Below are 9,867 nucleotides of genomic sequence, written 5' to 3' on the forward strand. Positions count from 1 at the left end.
GATCATCTGTTTCGTGTCATTATTGACATCAAATTTCTTCCTAAAAATAGTTGCTTTATTTCTTTTCTTTTTACACTCTTAGCACGAAAATCTTTGATTTTCCAAAATTCTGGTACTAATAATTACAGGCTGTTTTATTACATTGGTGGTTAATTATCAAGTTGTGGTCAAAAATCATCCACGTGGGCAATTCCTTCAAAAGATGCCATTCAAAAAGATAAGACAAAGGGATGCTGACTCAGTTGGGAGATAAACGGATTGAATTTCAACCGGCGGTACAAAGGGACGCATGCGAATTTGTAACGCCCATTCTTTTACTGACGTTATGGACGCGTGTGCGAATTTCAAGCGGTTCCTCTCTGGCACTTAAAGGCGCGTGTGGATTTCAAACGGTTTGCTCTGAAACGGCGCTTGTTGGGCGGCGTGTTCCTAGGAATCTGACACTCTCTCTCCTACGTGATCATCGCATGCCTTAACTATCACGCATCTGTCATTCCGGAAAACCTTTTCGTATTTCCATAGAAGATTTGAACATATTTTTCTCTCTCCTTACACCCACTATAAAAGGCAGTCTCCACTCCCATTTACCTCTTTACTGCATCCGAAATCCCCAGAGAGCAAAAATTCCCTAAAAAGCTTTTACTGTTCATCTTCTTCTTCCTACCTTCAACTATGGCAGAATCATCCTCAGTCCATGCCACATCACACATCCTTCCCATTCGCCCTCAACAATGTTTGGTGATTGACCTAACTCCTCAGGCGTATGATTCCTACATGTTTCCGATCATGGAATGCCTGAAGTATTCACAGATCGCTCCTGCACTTTCTAGGGTTGAGTCTGTGCCCATGGAACTCCTATCGCAGGTGTATGCGACTGCACATTACGATAAAGCAGTCGATAAGGTGTTCTTCGAGGTTTCTGATCACAAGACCTCGATTTCAAGGCAACTATTTGGTACATTGCTAGGGTTTGCTGCTGACTCTTCAAGGATTAATCCGGAGACGATTCCGGTTGGCCATCTTTACAACATGTTTTACAATATGGGGTACACAGAGGTGCTCACCTCTGTCGTGAAGTTTAAAAAATCCTGCTTGCCGCCACAGTAGAACGGCATGTTTACAGTCCTTTTCAAGGGCTTATCTGAACGGAGCTTAGGATCCGATGGTTCTAGTCGACTCTTCTTGTCGATTATGTATGGCGTTTACAACGGTGTCAATCTTGACTATGGGTCTGTTCTCTGGCAACAACTCATCCAGAGCCTCTCTTCTTCTTCACGACATTCTGAGGTGTCGTATGCTCGGTTCTGGACTCTCATCACAAAGTGGGCGATGGATAAGTTCGATGTCCCCACTGCTACCGGTGCATCGATGTCTTCGATCGGTACTTTTCATACCACGAAGATCATCGTCTCTGATGCATCCAAGTTTTCTTTCATTGGCTCCATTCTGGAGACAATATACGGCGATGTTCCATCTGACAGCAGGATCATCCGGACCATTAAGGAGTTCAAGGTGTCTAGACCTAGGGAACTCACACAGGAAATGCTCAAGTCCATCCATGATGCTGACAAACCTGTTAATAGGGGCAAAAAGGCAGATAAAGGGAAGCAAGTGACCAAAGCTGCTAAAGGTCCTTCTCCCAGGAAGAGGAAACCAACCAAAGCTGCCCCATCCCCGCAGCCGAAGAGACGGAAGACTCAACCGAAGCGAAAGCTTGTCATCCCTTCCTCTTCGAGTGACTCAGAAGGCGAGAGTTCGGGTTCGGACGGCTCTCAAAGAGGCGAAACCCCTCTAAGAGGCAACACCCCACCCCGATCACCTACCCCAGACATGGAAATTCATGTCTCACCCATTCCTTCACCCACTCAAACAATCCCTACTTCCATTCCCACCATAACCCCCACTACTACCATTCCTCCAACCTCTTTCCCTATACCACCACCCATTTTCACAGATACAACAACCACAACTGCAAAGGTTACAACCAACGTATCTGATACGGGGGTTCATACCGATGCAACCGAAACACCACCTGTAACCGAACCTCCTCATACAACCGAAACCCAGCATACAACCGAACCTACCCACACTCAACCACCACCCGAAACTAACCCCACCAACACTCAACCTGAACCTACACAAACCACCACACCCCCAGCCTCACCACCCCCAACATCTCCAGATCATGCCTCTGATGGAGATAACCCTTTCCTTGGAGGGGAAAATATGACCTTTGATTCGGTCTACTTTAGTCCGTTTCAGGTTCAAAGCGACGACGAGGACGATGCTCCAGTAACAAAGAAGCATCTTAAGGAGCTAAACGAGAAGGTTGACTTGCTTCTTGCTTCATCTTCCAACACTCAGTCCTCTCTCTTTGAAGCCTCTCTTTAGAAGATTGTTGATGCCTTCTCCAGGGCTCAGCATGATTCCGTCGCCTCTGCCACTGCAACAATAGACGCCTCCACAAAAGCATGTGAGGCTGCGACCGCAAAAGTCGATAAACTATTCTCTGAAGCCTCTTCCCTGTTGAAGTCCTTACAGGAGAGCGCTGATTCTACAAGGACAACGTTGGAACCAATCGTTCAACAATTGGCCACGTTCGTCTCAACGGAGTTGAAGTCGTTTTCTACCCTTCACCAATCCATCAGCGACGACAACTCGGCCCTTCGTGCCTCCATTGACGAGCGCCTCACTAAACTTCAAGAGGATCTCGCTGCCGAAAACTCGTTAATGGACGTTCTTGCTAGTAAAACCACCGCCCTGAAGGTCAAGAGCACTCAGCTTTCAAACTCTCAGCAACAGATTGAAGCTCTTTGATCCGAACGGGAGGTTATCAAAACATGTGTTTCGGATGTACACGTTGCCCTATCCAACATCCTGGAAGCACACGATCCGATTCTCAATCATTCGGTGAGGCGAACCCTTGCTGAAAAACTTGCTCCTGCCCTGGACCTCCTCAGCAAAATAGAAGGGCTACCTAGTTTCGTGTCCGATCCGAAACAAGGGGGAGAAGTGAAGTCCGGATCGAAACCACCTCCTTCCTCAACAGCTGCTCACACAACTGAACCTCCTACTGGTCAAACTTCGGGTTCTGGTGTGAAGGATAAAGGAAAGAAAATAGCTGAGGAAGAAGATGAAGAAGATAAAGAAACCATTGCGGACATGTTGAAGTGCAAAAATAGTCGCAATGTTGATGATGACAACATTCGTGTGGCGCGGGAAGCTGAAGAAGCCGAACGCAAAATGAAAGAAGCTCACGATCTCCTTGAGAGCAGGAAGACTCTGTTCCCTGCCTGGACTCAGGAGAGAATGATAAAGGAGGCCATAGATACTCCTAGTATCCTATGGCTTGAACCGGTGATCTCCTTCGACTGCTTCAATTCTGTCGATTCGCAGTTCGATATGCCCTTGTCTCGAAAGGCGTTTATCTTCCACGCCTTCTCCAACATTTTTGAAGTCCCTCATCCTAATCCTGAGGTTGATAGGGAGTTAATCGATTTTTATCTGAAGGCTGCTCAACCACAGTACCAGACATGGAGCGCTCAGAAGATTGTTAATGTTCGAGTCTTAAAGCCGTATACTGAAGGGAGATTCATAAACGTTCGGTTCAGGGTGATTCGAGGGTCTGCTAGAACCGAACATCTTATATCCTTAGCAGATCTACCGAACCTAAACCCTCATGATTGGATTGTTCTGCATAACATCCTTTTAACGAATGAAGCTGAATATGGTCCAATTATAGACCATCTCAAAAGGATGTTAGTATGTTATATCATGGAGGTAGCCTTGATGGACCTGGAGATAGCCACAGTCTTCAAGAAGAAACCAAAGATATCTCATGTGGGATCGGCCAGTGATCTCAATCAAATGAAGATGGGCAAGATCGACCCGAAGCGTAATTCGGTCATGTTCACTAGAGCAGAAGGACAGAAATGTCTCTTTGCTTTAGCGGATAAACACCTTTATACCACTGCTTGTCTAGAGCATGTGTTGTCAATCATCCAAAGGTGTAAAGAGAATGCAGCGGACGATGTTAAGTACTTCAACGATATGATCCAATGGTACATCAGGTTCAGACAGACGATACTTGCTCTTGTCTCTCGTCTGTTTCATACTATGAAGAAGAAAGTACCTGCCGCTGCTGCTGGCCCAAGTAACAAGTGAAGATCTCGCTCCAATTGACGCAAAGGGGGAGATTGTTGGGTTGAAGATTTGTTTAAGTGTTGCATCATTGGGCTCGGTTGTTAGTCCAATTGTTTTGTGCTCCGGTTTGGGCCTGTTCAACCGTGAGCTTGTTAGGTTTACTATATAAGTATATGCTTGCATGCATATTAGGGTAACGATCATTACGATAGCTTTACAGATTTATTTATCGTTCTTGTAAACCTCTAACCCTCTACAGTTGATGTTCTTGATCGAGCTCTTCTGAGGGTTATTTTATAATCATTCGACACGTTTGATTCATTCTTGAGTTGTTCTTTATTTTATGTTCTTGCTGTTTAATATTTATTTACCTGTTTAAGATCTAATCGATCTTCAAGATTAAGTTTTAATCACTTCAGTTTTTTTATGGTGGAAAAATAGTGAATCGTCATTCACTTACCTTCAAATTATTTGCATGTTCATCCATTCCACCAATATCTCAAATAAACAACAATATATAAACACATCGCATGTATTTCGTAGCAAATACTTCATACTTATGTGTTAGAAGAAAGTAACCACACACTCACTTGATTAGAAGATGATCGGACAGCACTACGGCTTGTAGAAGTAGTATTTTTCGGTAGATCTGGAAGATCTTCACAAAAATTGGCTTCTCGCGGGCACAGTTTCGGCTTGGGAATCGCACTTCTCGGGATCTTCGGGGCTTCGAGACTTGCTTCGGGGCTCGGGAATAATACCGGGGCTTCGGGATGCTTCTGGCACACAAAACGATGCAAAACGGGAGAAAGAGGAGAGAATTTAGAAAATGGAGCCGGCTGCCCTCGCAAGCCTTTTATAGGAGGCTGAGGCCTCGCATTACGCTGGGAGTAATGCTCTACGCGGGGCGTACGCCTCAGAAGTTCGTCACTGCTTACGTATCTGAAGAACTCGAGTGCGAGGCGCGTCATGCTTCGCTGTACGCTGGGCGTAACCCGGATAAGTCCGGTGACTCGCCTTCGGATAATATCGGATTTAATAATTAAATTTATATATTAATTATTTAATAAAATTAAAAAATTCTTATCTTGTTCATATGAACTCCGTTTTTGACGTTCTTTATATCCACGCATAGGTGAGACTACGCTCTACAACTTTCTTTTAGACTCCGTCAGCTAATTTTGATTTTATTTTTATTATTTATTTTTTGTAGGCTGGGACAAGAAAACTCCGTTATAAATTCAGAACTTTTTCATCCGACGTCCGTTTTTGCCTATCTTTTTATCGTTTCACTATAATTAACGAGTTCTTCGATTCCCGTTTAGATTGTTTTGGCTAAAAACCGCTCGGTCTCAAATCGAGTATTCGGGCTGCATACTGCTAAGTCGAAACTTCAGAAAATCATAACTTCCTCATACGAAGTCAGATTTGGGCGCTCTCGGTTCAACGAACTCTATGAAATTCATTTAGATTACTAGGGCTAAATATCGCTCTAACGTAAATTCACTATTTACGCCGCGCTATGTCGTGCCGGTTCTGTCGCGAAACTTCGACAGATCATAACTTCTTCGTTATAACTCGGATTTTGGTGTTCTTTAAATATACGGAATCCTTCTAACATATACTACAACTTAGTTAAGACTATTCCTTCAAAATAATCTTCCATCAAAAAGTCATTTTTGACGCTTAATGTCTCTAAATTGACTAGCCCTGATATACGGGCGTTACAGTGACAAATGTTAACATTTTGTGACTTGAAGAACGTCGTAGCAAGCCAACTAGTCGCTAACATGGTTATGATAACTCACATGGGGTATTAACAATACATTTGGTTTACGGGGTTAACATACATTTAATTAGTTTTATATAAAGATAAAACGTCATAATACTATTTTCCAGTACAACACTACTTGCAGTTTTGGTCTTTGGACTTAAGACTTACATACCATTTTAAAGAAAATATTGGATTTTATGAAAGCACACTCTATCATTCTTACAAGGAAAAATTATCGATTTTTCGCATACAAGACTCCGATGAACTTATCAACTTAATTGTGACACTTTTTCAAAACCACTTGTATTCTCAGGAAATCAGTAAACATGTAACCAAAAAGGGTTTTGAGGATGGGGCGTCGCCGTGTCACATTATTTACTTTTTACATATGTATTTAATATTAAGTAAATAATGTTTTGTGAACAATGTAAACTACTTAATTATCAATATGATGGTTGTATGGCTTTGGTCACTATTACTCATTTGTTATGATACTGTACATGAAGTCATCCACCCTCATATGTTTCCGTCGTTCTAGTTTAGGGTTGTGACACAAGTGTTGGATTAAGTGTTTAAGCCCATAACTATAATTGGTATGTACTTCACCCGAGAGTAGCATGGTCTATTTGGGTTGCATATCACCACGACAATTTGATAGGATGGACTTTTGAGAAGAGCTTATTTATGATTTATTAATATATTATAAGTTCTAATATATTAATATGAAATCATATTATTTAATTAGTATTGATCAAGAATTAATTTGGAATTAATTTAGTGATCAAAAGAGACTAATTAAATGTAAGGGATTGATTTGGTAAATCAATCATCTTATGGTGTGGGCTTATGGTTATTTAGGATGGGCTAAACCAATATGGTAGTCCATGGATAGTTCATGGAGGTTTTACCCCATGGATTCTAAGTAAGATGAAAAGTCATTCACATTAGGGTTTACATGGATGTAACCCTAATCCTAGCCACACTATGAAAATCGGCACCTAGTGATCTTTGGAAGACTATAACCAATTTTTAGTGTGTATAAACTCTCTCAAAAGTCATCCTTTGTCTAAGGTGTGTTATGAACCATTTGAAGTGTCACACTTGGGGCACTAAGTTCTTAAAGGCCAAATACAACAAGTTCTACATGCTTCATAAAGAGGTAAACTCCTAACTAGTATTTTATGTTGTTTATTTCAATTGCATGCTAGTTGTAGGCTTAATGCTTTGGAAACAATAATGCATGTTTAATTAGAGAAAACATAGAACCAAAGCTTTTAGGGATGTTTGTGCACCATAAGATGTTGTAGTATACTAAAACCTTTCAGTGGTATCAAAGCCTAGGGTTGGTTTCTATTATACTTTATGCTTATTGTTTTTTTAAAGCAAGAAAAATCATTTTTTTAATCTACCTGATCACCACGAGGTGGTAAAGATTACCACGCGGTGGTGATTGTTTAGTGGGCAAAATTTTCAGTTTTTTGGCCTGTTTTGGATGTGGATCATTACCACAAAATGTTTTTGTTCATAAAATTTGATTTTGTTGCTATGGCAATGATTATCCTCATCCAAATAAAAGATAATTGTCATAGTTTCAAGATTTGTATTAGTTTATATGATAGACTAATTTCTTGCAAATGGTTGATATGAATTATCTTGACTTATGAGTTTAACTAGATCATGTATGTATTATCTGATTATTATGTTAATTAAAATAATGATCTAAATGATTTTAATAATATCCATAACTTATCCTCAACTTATGGAAAATGAAAAGTTTTTCTTTTAAAATGTCATTAAAACTCATAGGTTATGGAAAATGAAAGGTCTCATTTTTTAAGAGTCATTTTAAATGGTTTTGAAGTCTTCCATAACTTGTCCTCAAGTTATGGAACTTGAAAAGTTTTTCATAAAAACCATATTAAACTCATAAGTTATGGAAACCAAAAGTTTTGACAAGTTTCACAACTTTCCCTCAAGTTTGGGAATTTGTAAAGTTTCACTTATGAATACTTTAATTCCAAATTAAACCCTAGAATTTTAAAAGTTAAAATTCAACCCTTATACTATTATATTATTATAAGTTTAATTATATATATATATATATATATATATATATATATATGTATGTATGTATAAGAATAAGTCAGTATTACCGTTAGTAGGCCTCATTCACGAAGCCGGTCTATAAGGGGGGTATAAGGTTACTGCCTATAAAATGACAATTTAATGGGTGTTCACTCTCACCCACCGCTTCCTTGACTAGTGAAGGGTTGTTAGCCGAATGGGTAGGACATGACATTAATTCTCATTATAAGTATAATGATAATTATAAAGTAACTAAACTTTTATTAAATTCTCAATCTTAGTTACTTTAGGAAAAATGTGAAAATTGTGCTATTCCATGAAATTGTACTTTGCACCTTGTTAAGTCGTTAGTGGAGCGTGTGTGGTTAACTGGCACATTAATCTGGGACTGATAGTGTGTGGCAAAGGATAGCTTGATGTTAATCATAGATCAATGGAGTATGTGTGGTTAACCGACACATTGATTAGGTGGTTTGTAACATTGGGTGTACCAAGCTAATTTGCATGGTTATTCACACCTTCTTTGTGATCCTCGGCGTCCCAGTCACAAACTTGAAGGGCACGATCTAGATTTAAACATGCCATTGAAAAATTCAATGAATCTCAAAGGATCTAGGAATTTCAATCCATTTAAAACATAATAATCAATTTCTTTTTTTTATTGTGGAAATTGGTACATCATCATTTGTAACGCCTGTGTTTCTGGGCTTGCCGTTTTTAGCAATGTAATAGTCTAGGTTAACCTTTGTAACCCATTTTGAAATAATAAGAATGTATTATTTGAGTATTATGTGTTTTGTGCATAATTGCTTAATTATGTGGTCTGATTAGTTAAGAATAAAAATAAGCGTCAAAATTTAAGTGTAAAATAAACTTAATATCTTTGGTTAATGTTGTAGTAGTTGAAACGAGGTTTTCGAATATATATAGAACGCCCAAATCTGACTTCGTATGAGGAAGTTATGATTTATCGAAGTTTCGACTTAGCGGTGTGCAGCCTGAAATACTCGAATTGAGATCGAGCGGTTTTTAGCCAAAGCAATCTAAATGAGAATCGAAGATCTCATTGTTGGTATCGAAGCGATAAAAAGTTAGGCGAGAACGGACGTCAAACGAAGAAGTTATGAATTTATAACGAAGTTTTTCTGTCGTGGCCTATTAATAATTAATAATAAAAATAAAGTCAAAATTAGCCGACGGAGTCTAAACAAAAGTTGTAGAGCGTAGTCTCACCTTTCCGTGGATATAAAGAACGTCGAAAACGGAGTTCGTATGAAGAAGATATGAATTTCCGAAGTTTATTAATTAATTTGTATTTAATTTTAAATCAAAATTCGGAAGCCTTATCCGAAGGTGAGTCATCGATCTGATCCGAGGTACGCGCCGCGTACTCGAGTACGCCCCGCGTACTCCGAAGGTGTCGACATCGCAGCAAGTGGCTTCGGATACGTAAGCGATGACGTTTCTCAGACCAGTACGCCCGGCGTACGTGCGAGGCTCAGCCCCTATAAAAGGCTTGCGAGGGCAGCCGAGAGTTTTGTTCATTTCTTCTCTTCTCTCTCCCGTTTTGCATCGTTTTGCGTGCTAGAAATACCCCAAAGCCCCGGTATCATACTCTAGCCCCGAGGCAAGTCCCGAGATCCCGAAGATCCCGAGAAGTGCGGTTCCCGAGCCGAAGCTCTGCCCGCGAGAAGTTCGATTTTTGTGGAGATCTTCCAGATCTGCTGAGGATTACTACTTCTGCAAGTCGTAGTGCTGTCCGATCATCTTCTGATCAAGTGAGTGTATACTACCTTTCATAAACACGATAATAATACAAGTGCGGTTTGAGTGTATTAAGTAAATTGTGGTTTATATGTGTGAGG

The sequence above is a fragment of the Lactuca sativa genome, chromosome 8 (assembly GCF_002870075.4).
Source record: "Lactuca sativa cultivar Salinas chromosome 8, Lsat_Salinas_v11, whole genome shotgun sequence".
Taxonomy (NCBI): domain Eukaryota; kingdom Viridiplantae; phylum Streptophyta; class Magnoliopsida; order Asterales; family Asteraceae; genus Lactuca; species Lactuca sativa.